General features: G+C 37.8%; 1 long non-coding RNA gene across 1 annotated transcript; it reads left to right on the top strand.

The window, feature by feature from the left end:
• The first annotated feature begins 7,849 nt into the window (after positions 1 to 7,849).
• On the top strand, positions 7,850 to 11,143 carry LOC104234537 (uncharacterized). The gene is made up of 2 exons (XR_712980.2): positions 7,850 to 8,501; positions 10,875 to 11,143. It is a non-coding gene; the product is annotated as an uncharacterized lncRNA (long non-coding RNA).
• Positions 11,144 to 11,716: the final 573 nt, after the last annotated feature.

The following is an 11,716-nucleotide window of genomic DNA, read 5'->3' on the forward strand; positions in this document are numbered from 1 at the left end:
AACTTTACTCAACAATAGAAATCATCACAAAAGGCATGAACAATACAAACAGAGTCATAATAATCATAATATAAGACTCACGGACATGCTTGACACCAATGTATAGATACTCGTCACCATGCCTATACTTCGTACTCAACAAATAACACATAGCAAATAGGACTCAACTTCTAATCCTTCAAGTTAAGGTTAGACCAAACACTTACCTCGATGCCACGAACACAATTCAAGTCTTAGCTTTCGCTTTACCCCTTGATTCCACCACCAGTTCGCTCGTATCTAGCCACAAGTTACTTAACTATATCAATAAATGCTAAATGAATCAATTTCAATGCATGAAAATAGGTTTTCTAAAGTTTTTCCCAAAAAGTCAAAGATCGCCCTCGGGCCCACATGGTCAAAACCCGAGGTTCGAACCAAAACCCGATTACCCATACCGCACAAACCCAAATATATAAAAAAAATTTAAATCGGACCTCAAATCGAGGTCCAAATTCCCAAAATTTGAAAAACCTAGGTTCTACCCAAAACACCTAATTTCTCCCATGAAAACCTTTGATTTTGAGTTGCAATTATGAGAAAAGATGTTTAAGATTGATGAAAACAAGTTAAAAATGACTTACAATCGATTTGGAAGAGTACTTGTCTTTAAAAAATCGCCCAAGAGTATTTTGGTTTTTAAAGGGTTTGAAAAATAGAAGATTTTCAGCTAAGTTATAAATTTGCAGGTCACAGATGTCAAAATTGCCTATTCTCGCATTTGCGACAAAAGTTCGCATTTGCAAATTCTCTTTTGCGATGGAATTGTCGCAATTGTGACACTAAGGGATTCCAGGTCACTTCGCATTTGCGATTGGCCTTTCACATTTGTGACCCCAAGGCAGACTAGGTCTCTTCGCATTTGCGGCAAATTTTTCACATTTGCGACTAGGCTTTGCAAATGTGAAGTCTGCAAACCTGCAACATACCAGCTAAAAACCTGCAATTCCCGAAGTCCCAATTTCACTCCGTGGCCTATCCAAAACTCACCCGAGCCCTCGGGGCTCCAAATCAAACATGCACATCAACCTAAAAATATCATACGGACTTGCTCGTACAATAAAATTATGAAAATAACATGTAAAACCATGAATTAAACCTCAAAACTCATCATTTTCACCAAGAACACTTAAAGTTCATAATTCTTCAACTGGAAGTCCAAATCACGTCTAATAAACTCCATTTTCCACCAAATTGCACAGTTACCATTTAAATACTATAACAAGTTTGTACTGGGTTCCGGAACTAAAATACGAGCATGATACCAATGGTTTCAACTATTAATTCTTTTCTTTATTTCATAGATAATTCAGCAAAATAATTTCTTTCAAAAATTGATTTCTAGGCTTGGGACCTCGGAATTCATTTCCGAGCATACACCCAAGTCCCATATTTTACTATGGACCTCCCGGGATCGTCGGAACACAGATTCGGGTCTGCTTGCTCAAAATATTGACAAAAGTCAACCAAAATCAAATTTTAACTCTAGAAATTTCGATTTCTCACATTTTCCCATAAAAGTCTGGATATAGGTTTGGACCACGCACGCAAATCAAGGTGAGGTAAAAAGGAGGTTTAAGATGTCACGACCCTAAACCCTGACCCGATCGTGATGGCGCCTCTCGTGAAGACAAGGCTAGTCGACACATTCCCACTTCAATTTTAAGCAATTAAAATAATAAGTATTAAGTCTTAAACATGATAAAATCCCAAAATAAGCAGTGAACAGTAAAATTTGCAGAAATAAAACCAACACAGCCCAATACTAGGGTGTCACCAGTCATGAGCATCTATCAATATACTACAAGTCTGAAGAGTCTACAAAGCTATTACAGAATCACTAACAAGAGAAAGGAAATGAGATAAAGGGGGAGAAGCACGGGGCTGCGAACGCCGAGCAGCTACCTCGTGAACTCTGAAATCTGTCGGGAGCTCTCAACCTTCGCAAGCAGGATCAGCAGCGCCTGAATCTGCACATGGAGTGTAGGGAGTAAAGTGAGTACTCTAACTCAGTGAGTAATAATCATAAATAAAGACTAAGAAATAAGAAATCACGTAAGGCACATCATAGGCTATAAGGAAGCAGTAAAAACCAGTAAAAAGTCATGAAACAGTGAAATTATGCAAAGTCACTTTAGTTCAGTTTAAACGTCTTAAAATCCCTTTTTAAACAATTAAGCAAATAAAAGACAGGCAACTAGAAAAGGTAAACACATAAAGAAATGCCCCTCGGGAACAATACCAATAGAATCAGCCCATCGGGCAACACATGGAACAATAACCAGCCCCTCGGGCTATATCTCACATCACAATGGGTACTCGCGCTCACTAGAGGTGTGCAGACTCCTGGAGGGGCCCCTTCCGGCCCAAGCGCAATATCAAGCCAACTCGTGACATCATCACTAGGCTCTCGGCCTCATATAAACAAGCCACTTCGTGGCGTACAAATCTCAGGCCCTCGGCCTCATAGTCACAATCAGGTGTTTCCTCACAACATAGGCCCCCGGCCTTACTCAGTCAAAATTCTCACAAGACACTCGGGCAACAGTAAAACATAATGTCCAGCCCAAAATATCATTTAAAATATCATTTTAAGTGTTAAAGCATAGTAGACATGGCTGAGTTATGAAAATAGTAGAATATAGCATGACCGAGTACAAGTATAGAGTCAAAACAGTGAGAAAAATATCAGTAAAAATCCCCTAAGGGTTCAAATAGTTGGCACGAGGCCCAAATATGGCATTCAACCCAAAACATGATGATAGCAAATAGTTTTCAGTCAAATACACAGTAAACTAGTCATTCGAGACAGACTAAGTCAGAATCCCCAATAGTGCACGACCTCACGCTCGTCATCTAGCGTGTGCATCACCTCAATATATCACAACGATGTAAAATCCGGGGTTTCATACCCTTATGACAATATTTACAATCATTACTCACCTTAATCCGGTCCAAACTCTAGCCCGCGATGCCTTTACCCCTCGAATCGGCCTCAACTCGTGTCAAATCTAACCAAAATCAAAATCAAGACGTCCAAATATGCTAAGGGAACGAAGCCCATGCGAAAATAGTCAATTTACAACATAAATCCCGAAATTATCAAAACCCGACCCCCGGGACCACATCTCGGAAATAGATAAAATTTGCATCAATAGGTTCCTTATCTCCCCACGAGTTCATACATATCAAAAGTACCAAAATCCGACTACAAATGATCCCTCAAATCCTTAAGTCTAGGTCTCCAATACTAAGCCCTAGTTTTCCCAATTTTAACCTTTAAATTCCATTAATTATAGCTCTAATCCATGAAATAATGCCATAGAAATAAGTTTTAGGTCCAAAATTCTTACCTCAATGAAACCCCCTTGAAATCTTTCTTCAAATCTCCCAAAAAGCTCCAAAAGTTGACTTAGAAATAGTGGAATAGCTCAAAAATCGCGAAGGAAATAATTTATACCTTCTGATGCAGGCATTTCTCATCTGCGGCCCTTTTACCGCTTCTACGGTACCGCTTCTGCGGTCAATGGACCACTTCTGCAGTTTTTTACTTAAGTCCTAAATTCCGCATCTGCGATGTACACGTCGCACCTGTGCTATAGCAGGTGCGCTTCCCCAACCGCTTCTGCGGTTACAGCTTTCCTAGACTCTTTCCGCTTCTGTGACTTCTTCTCCGCATTTGCGGGGGTCACATCTGCGGCCTTCCAACCACAGATGCGGTTTTGACAACAAACTTCAACTTCAGCTGCCATCTCAAATTTTTATTCCTTCCGTCAACCATCTGAAATCACCCTGAGGCCCCTGGGACCTCAACCAAAAGCACAAACACATCATAAACCACCATCCAAACTTATACCAATCTTCAAGACACCTAAAACATCATCGAATAAACCAAAACACATCAGATTCAAGCCTAAGATTCTAAAATCTTCCGAATGCTTTTGATCAAAACCCCAACCAAACCACGTCCGAATGACCAGAAATTTTGCACACACATCCCAAATGACACGACAGAGCTACTGCAACTCTCGAAATTCCATTCCGACCCCTATATCAAAATCTCGCCTATCAACCGAAAAACGCCAAAAATCCAATTTTGCCAATTCAAGCCTAAATCTACTTCGGACCTCCAAAATACATTCCAATCACGCTCCTAAGTTCCAAATCACCTCCCAAAGCTATCCGAACCATCAGAATTCACATCCGAGCCCTCTATCACATAAGTCAACATTTGGTTGACTTTTCTAACTTAAGCTTCCTCAAAAGAGACTAAGTGTCTCAAACCTTACCAAATCCTTTTCGAACCCGAGTCAACCAACCCGATCACATATAGAACCGATAAACAAAGTAATAGGAAGCATAAATGGGGGGAAACGGAGTGGTAACTCATGAGGCGACTTGCCAGGTCGTCACATAAGGCCTCGGAACACAGGATTTGTTTCTAAAACAAGTGATGATCTTTCGGGTCATTACAATTTAATCCAATAAACTGCTTAAAACCCTCATCTAAAAGACCTCAAAACACCCAAAAATAACGTGATTCACTGCATAGTAGTGAGTGTTTTTTGCCAAGTCGTTTCCGATGGACCTACCAAATTTCAGGTTAATTGGAGTTTGTCAAAAACATGACCTCCAAATCTATAACCAAGTTCGGAGAATAACCATTTTAGGCATTGTCATGGATTAAAATAAATATGATCACACTTTCTATTATCCTTATAATTATTCCATGAGCACATAACATTGATTATATCTTTCCTTTTGTGTAAGGTATATAAAACCGCCTCTTACATCCAATTGTCCTCTCGTTTTATACACATGAGAATTCAAGATATTAATTTTCATCATAGTTGGTGAAAACCTCAATGTCTTTTCTCATGAATTAGTTTAATGTCACTAGTATCAAGAGGTAAACCTCTTTTGTGTAGATAAAAACTCTACTACTAGCGTAAACTTATCAAGGACAATTAATTTTCACATGGTACATTGAGCATTTATTCATGAGTCAAATAAATAGACTATTTTAGTAGATTTTATTTATTAATCATAACTCTCAATCTATGTACTCACGTAATCACACATGTATAAAACTTTAAGAATTTTCAATGATTCTCAATAAATAAACTACTTTGATGGTACTTATTTATTAATCATACATTCTTGATTATTAGCCATTTTAATCTTTTCTTTGTTGAATAATTATATGAGCACTTTATTTGTATCCTTTTCTTTCTCACACTGTACAAAAGCAGAAACCTAAAGTTTCGTAACAAATGATCATTTTTTGATTTTAAAAATCTTAATCACAAGAAAAGGCATTTTGAAATTACCGAAAACAATAGGTTGATACCCACTAGGCAATTTTACCAATCAGCCGCCACCCAGAAACCTTAACATTGTTTTCATTATTCTTGGTTTTCAACATTCTACAGCCGCCACAAAAAATCAATCAAAAGCCTTTAAGGATTAATCACTTAAACAAAACTAACTTGGCAAATTACTTCTCTGTCAATGGGAATCCGTAGCTTGCCCTTTTTTTTTGTTTTATCTTGATCCAACCAAATAAAAGGCAACAGTAGCCTCTTTCTAGAAATTGTCTATGGAATCACAGAGAATCATGAAGTACCAAATATTGGCTGTAATCGTAATTAAAAGGGACGACGGCAACAATTTATATGCGTCGAACATAAAAATTTCCCTAACACAACTACGATCAGAATAATTTGCAATATTTCACCGAGTATGAAAACTTTAGACGGCAAATTGATTTTATTCCTCAACAAATCAATCACGACTCAAGTATATAATGGAACATACATAGATATCGTCCACGTTATCTAATTAGACGCAAGTAGGCTCTGATATCAATTGATGGAAAGCAGATATGGACAACGGAATCAAACAGCCAGGATGTAATATAGACAATACATAATTACAAATTTTAATCGAACATAAAATCAATACTTATCTCTTGAAGCATGACCGCGATCGCGAGAAGCCTCCGATGTGATGACCCGAAAGGTCATCACTTATTTTAGAAACAAATTTAGTGTTCTGAGGCCTTAAACCCTCCTTTTTACCTCACCTCAATTTGCGTGCGTGATCCGGACGTATATCCGGAAAGCTTTTATGTGAAAATATAAGAAATAGAAATTTCTAGAGTTAAAATTTGATTATGGTTGACTTTGGTCAACATTTTGAGCAAACGGACCCAGATTTGTGTTCCGACGATCCTGGGAGGTCCGCAGTAAAATATGAGACTTGGGTATATGCCCAGAAATGAATTCTGAGGTCCCAAGCCTTAGAAATTAATTTTTGAAAGAAATTGTTTTGCTCAATTATTTATGAAATAAAGAAAAGAAATAATATTTGAAACTATTGGTATCGGACCCGTATTTTGGTTCCGGAGCTCGGTACAAATTTGTTAAAATATTTAAATGATAACTGTGAAATTTGGTGAAAAATGAAGTTTATTTTATCAGATTTGGACCTCCGGTTGAAGAGTAGTAAACTTTAAGTGTTCTTGATGAAAATGATGAGTTTTGTGGTTTAATTCATAGTTTTACATGTTATTTTCATGATTTGATTGCACAAGCAAGTCCGTATGATATTTTTGGGTTAGTGTACATGTTTGATTTGGAGCCCGGAGGGCTCGGGTGAGTTTTGAATAAGTCTCAGAGTGAAAATTGGACCTACGAAGTTGCAGGTTTTTAGCTGGTATGTTGCAGGTCTGTAGGCCTGACTCGCAAATGCGAGATCGCAAATGCGGATAACCCATCGCAAATGTGAGAGAAGGCTTGGGCAGGGCTGATCACAAATGCGAAGAGGCCCAGAAATCCCTCTTGGACGCAAATGCGACTCCTCCGTCGCAAATGCGAGTTCGCAATTGTAAGCACGTAATTTTTGACCTGCGCAAATTTTAAATTTAGTTTTAGTATTTTAATATTTTTAAAATATTTACTTGACTTTATTTTAATATAATTTTAATCTTTTTACTTTTAGTCCTAAGACATAAAAAAACATAAAATAGTTTTATTTATCGTATTTATCGCTTTTCTATATTTTTATCTTTAGTTTAAGATCAATTAGTATATTTTTATTCATGGTATCTTAATTTTATCATGATTTTAGCCTATTTTCTTTACTTTTTACTTTATTGTTATAACATTTAAAAATACAAAAAAAGTAGTTTCATTTTAAAATTTTGTTTATTTACTTAACTAAGTTTAATTAATATTTTGGTAGGATTTTTGAGTTTGTCTTTCTCCAACAAGAAAATTTGTAGGCCCAAATTGTTATGACTCTATTGTGGTTTATTGCGCTTCATATGTTATTATCACCATTTTTCCCTTGCCAGGATGTTGTTTGATATTATTGTTCCTTTGTCGGGATGTTTGTTTGATATTATTGTTCCCTTGCCGGGATGTTTGTTTTGATAGTATTGTTCCCTTGTCGGGATGTTGTTGAAATATCATTGTTCCCTTGCGGGGAAGTTGTTATATTGCTCTTGTTCCCTTGCCAGGATTCCTTGTGATTATTGTTGGCTTGTAATTGGGAGCGGGTGGTACGCCTACCACAAGATATAATAAAATGGGAGCGGGTGGTACGCCTACCACAAGATATAATGAAATGGGAGCGGGTGGTACGCCTACCTCTTTTAACTTAAACTCAATTATTCTTAACTCATTCTTCCCAACTCATTGACCCATTTATGTGCAAGATTTAATCATAACCATCTAATCTGATGGTTATCGTCCCTTTCCACCTTCATATAAAATATCCAATTATAGAAACCTTAACCAAGTTTCCAATTCCTTGAACTAAAAAAATGAACCAGTCGCGTATCAGCTTGACTCCATCTCTCCCATTTTCCCAAATCACCATGGAAACTCCATAGTTACACAGCTTCCCACCCTAAAGCTCCCCAAATAGCTGCAAAATTCACCATGATTAACACCAATTTTCAGCTCAAAGCCGCTGCAAAAACGCAGCACTTCTCCCCCCAAATCAGTTGCAAAATCCAGTCGAAGAGCTGCTGAAAAATAGCCCCGAAACGCAGCAGCAAACAGTCCTAAAATCAGCACTCCACACTAAGCAAGAACAACTCTATCTTCAGCCAAAAACCCAGCGAAAATTCCAAGCCAAAACTCCATGAAAGGCTGATGAAAATCAGTCCAAAAAGCAACAAAAACTCAACAACAAAGCACCAAAAAATGCTGATAAATTCTGCCCTTCAAACAACCACGCAATCCCAGCTTAAACCGCCGAAAATCCAGCCTTAAAATAACCTCAAAACAAAGGTCGTCGGCGAGTCCGATTTCCTCGCCTGAAATTGTCGTCCGAAGTGTAGTTCGCGGTCCTTGTTCTATCTTGTTGCTGCTGTATTTTCGTGATTGGATTCGGTAGATTCGAGGTGATGTTCTTGCGTTCTCTCGATTAATCGAAAAGTTTCGCGCGATAAGGTTCAATCCTTTACTCATTCTAATGTTAACTATTTGCTTGGTGATCCGATTTTATGACTTGTTATCTATGATTTTGAATGTGTCTGCTAGTATGTCTACTTGAATTGATTGCGAGTGAATTGGAATCGCACGTTTAGTTACACGAATCGTATGCTTACTTTGAATTGGAAAATGGAACTGTCAGTTGTTGAACTTAAAAGAGCAATCTGCGGAGATGCGGTTAAAAATAAAATTGGACCTAAAATTATGGAATGAGATAAAATACAGTTGTTAGTATTCTAAATTTTTCACTTACGTAGATCTATTTACTAATTTATCGGTAGGAACATGCTTAGGCCGTCAACACTTGGGTAAGCAAGCCTTAGGATTTTTATTAGTTTTCGTGGCGAGATGTCGTTCCCTTAATTAAATTTATCCGGAGAATGCCCCGAGGGATTTGTATATATTTATCCAGGGTATGCCCCGTAGTATTTGTATTCGGAGACCGAAAAATAGAACTTGTAGTATTTTTGTTTTATTTTCAATTTTTTTTTCTTTATTTTAGGCGGGGACGACCTCGAGCCTCTTTTGTGTTTATTTTTCTTTTTTTTTTGTGACTTTGCCTCAATTCGAACATTTTAAAAGCCGTCTAGATCAAGTACGCAACCGTACTAGTTACAGGACTTGGGGAATGCCTAACACCTTCTCCCCGAGTCAAATGAACCCTCTTACCCAAATCTCCGATGCATACTCAATTTGGAGTCCAAAGTGTTTTAAAGGAAAAATTATTTTTTTCAAAAAAAAAACGATGACCTGGCATACCGAAATCAAATGTCAGGTGGTGACTCTAAGTTATTTCCTTTTGAACACAATTTTGTCACGTTCTAATTGGAAAATTATTTTCAAGCTTTACAAATCTTTTTATTATTTTAAGAGAGTTAGTGAGGTTTGTAAAGGGGGGTGTGACAGCAATTGCGAATAGTGGTCGCAAATGTGAGTGTAGCAGGTGCTGAAGGGTTTGCAATTGCGAACCTTGGTCGCAATTGCGATATTTACGACCTGCAAATTCATAACTTAGCCGAAAATTTATCATTTTACAAACCCTTTCAAAACCAAAACACTCTAGGGCGATTTTTCAAAGACAAGTACTCTTCCAAATCGATGTAAGTCATTTGTAACTTGTTTTTATTAATCTTTAACATCTTTTCTCATGATTTCAACTCAAAATCAAAGGTTTTCATGGAGAAAATTGGGTGTTTTGGGTAGAACCTAGGTTTTTAAAATTTTGGGGATTTGGACCTCGATTTGAGGTCCGATTTCAAAACAAATTGTATATTTGGGTTCGTGGGGAATGGGTAATCGGGTTTTGGTTCGAACCTCGGGTTTTGACCATGTGGGCCTGGGGGCGATTTTTGACTTTTTAGGAAAACCTTTAGAAAACATATTTTCATGCATTAGAATTGATTCATTTAGCATTTATTTATATAGTTAAGTAACTTGTGGCTAGATACGAGCGAATTGGTGGTGGAATCAAGAGGTAAAGCAATAGTTGAGGCTTGAATTGTGTTTGTGGCATCGAGGTAAGTGTTTGGTCTAACCTTAGCTTGAAGGATTAAGAGTTGTGTCTTATTTGCTACGTGTTAATTGTGGAGTACGATGTATAGGCATGGTAACGAGTATCTATACGTCGGTGTGAAGCATGCCCGTGAGTCTTGCATTGTAATTTTTATGACTCCGTTGTGGTTTATTCGTGCTTCATATGAGAATTATATTGTTGTTCCCTTGCTGGGATGTTGTTGTTACATTATTATTCCCTTGCTGGGATGTTGTTGTTATACTATTGCTCCCTTGCCGGGATTCTTTTATGATTGGTGTTAATAAATGAAATGAGAGCGGATTGCACGCCTGCAACGGTAATTCATGAAATGGGAGCGGGTTGCACGCCTGCAACGGTAATACATGAAATGGGAGCGGGTTGCACGTTTGCAACAGTAATACATGAAATGGGAGCGGGTTGCACACCTGCAACTGTACTATATGAAATGGGAGCGGGTTACACGCCTGAAACGGTACTATATGAAATGGGATTGGGTTGCACGCATGCAATGGTATTACATGTGTACTTGTTTTTCTTATTTCCTTATCTTTTGTTGGTAATTGATTTATGGCGTTCCTTACATTTCTCTATTGTTATCTGTTACTCCCTGTAACATTTTTCCCCCGCCCAACTTTAGCTGTAATTATCTGCTTTTATTTCCGTTGTATATGATTTAACTGCACAAATTTATTTGGTAGTCTGGTCCTAGCCTCGTCACTACTTCGCCGAGGTTAGGCTAGGCACTTACCAGCACATGGGGTCGGTTGTGCTGATACTACACTCTGCACTATGTGCAGATACTGATATCGGAGCATTTGGACCGCAGTGATAGTGTTGTCTCCAGTCCACTCAGGCGACCCGAGATAGTCCTGCAGACATCCGGGGGCCTTGGCGTCTCCTCCTATCACTTCTCTTTCTGTTTTTACTTATTCAGAGACAGATTTGTGTAATTTCATTCGGACCTTATTTGTAGTATTTTTAGATAGTCCGTGACTTGTGACACCAAATTCTGGGTAGTATTGTACTTTAAACTATATAGCAGTATTTGGTTGAATTATTAAGTATTCATCTTCCGCATTTCCGATTATTTAATTTATTCCGTTTTTTAATCACTTATTATTTTAAATTGTTGAAAATGTTTAATAAAAAGGGTAATGATTTTATAATATTCGACTTGCCTAGCTCCTATGGGTAGGCGCCATCACGACTCCAGGCTGGGAAATCCGGATCGTGACATCCAAGCAAGAACGAAACCGTCCACGAGATCATCCTCCAATTCCACAGTCTTCTGTTGTGTTACCCGAATAATGCCTGGATTTAGCGAAATTCGTGTGGGCGAATTTCTCCTAGGAAAAGCATGTAGTAACAACCTTGCCTCCTTATGGATACAAAATCCACCTGCAGAGTTTACACATGAAAATTTATAAGCTTTCATAAAGGTGTATCATCAATCTCTAGGTCGAGACATGGATTCCATCAACTAACTATTACTTTGCCAATGTATATTATTATTGTCCAATTTACCAGGAATATTGACCCACGAAAGAATCTCGCCTTTTAATAAATCAAAACAATAATAATATACACAACTAATAACAATTATATCAAGATTAAGATTATAAGTACATTTAATAGCTAG

Source organism: Nicotiana sylvestris, chromosome 11, assembly GCF_000393655.2.
Source record: "Nicotiana sylvestris chromosome 11, ASM39365v2, whole genome shotgun sequence".
Lineage (NCBI taxonomy): Eukaryota > Viridiplantae > Streptophyta > Magnoliopsida > Solanales > Solanaceae > Nicotiana > Nicotiana sylvestris.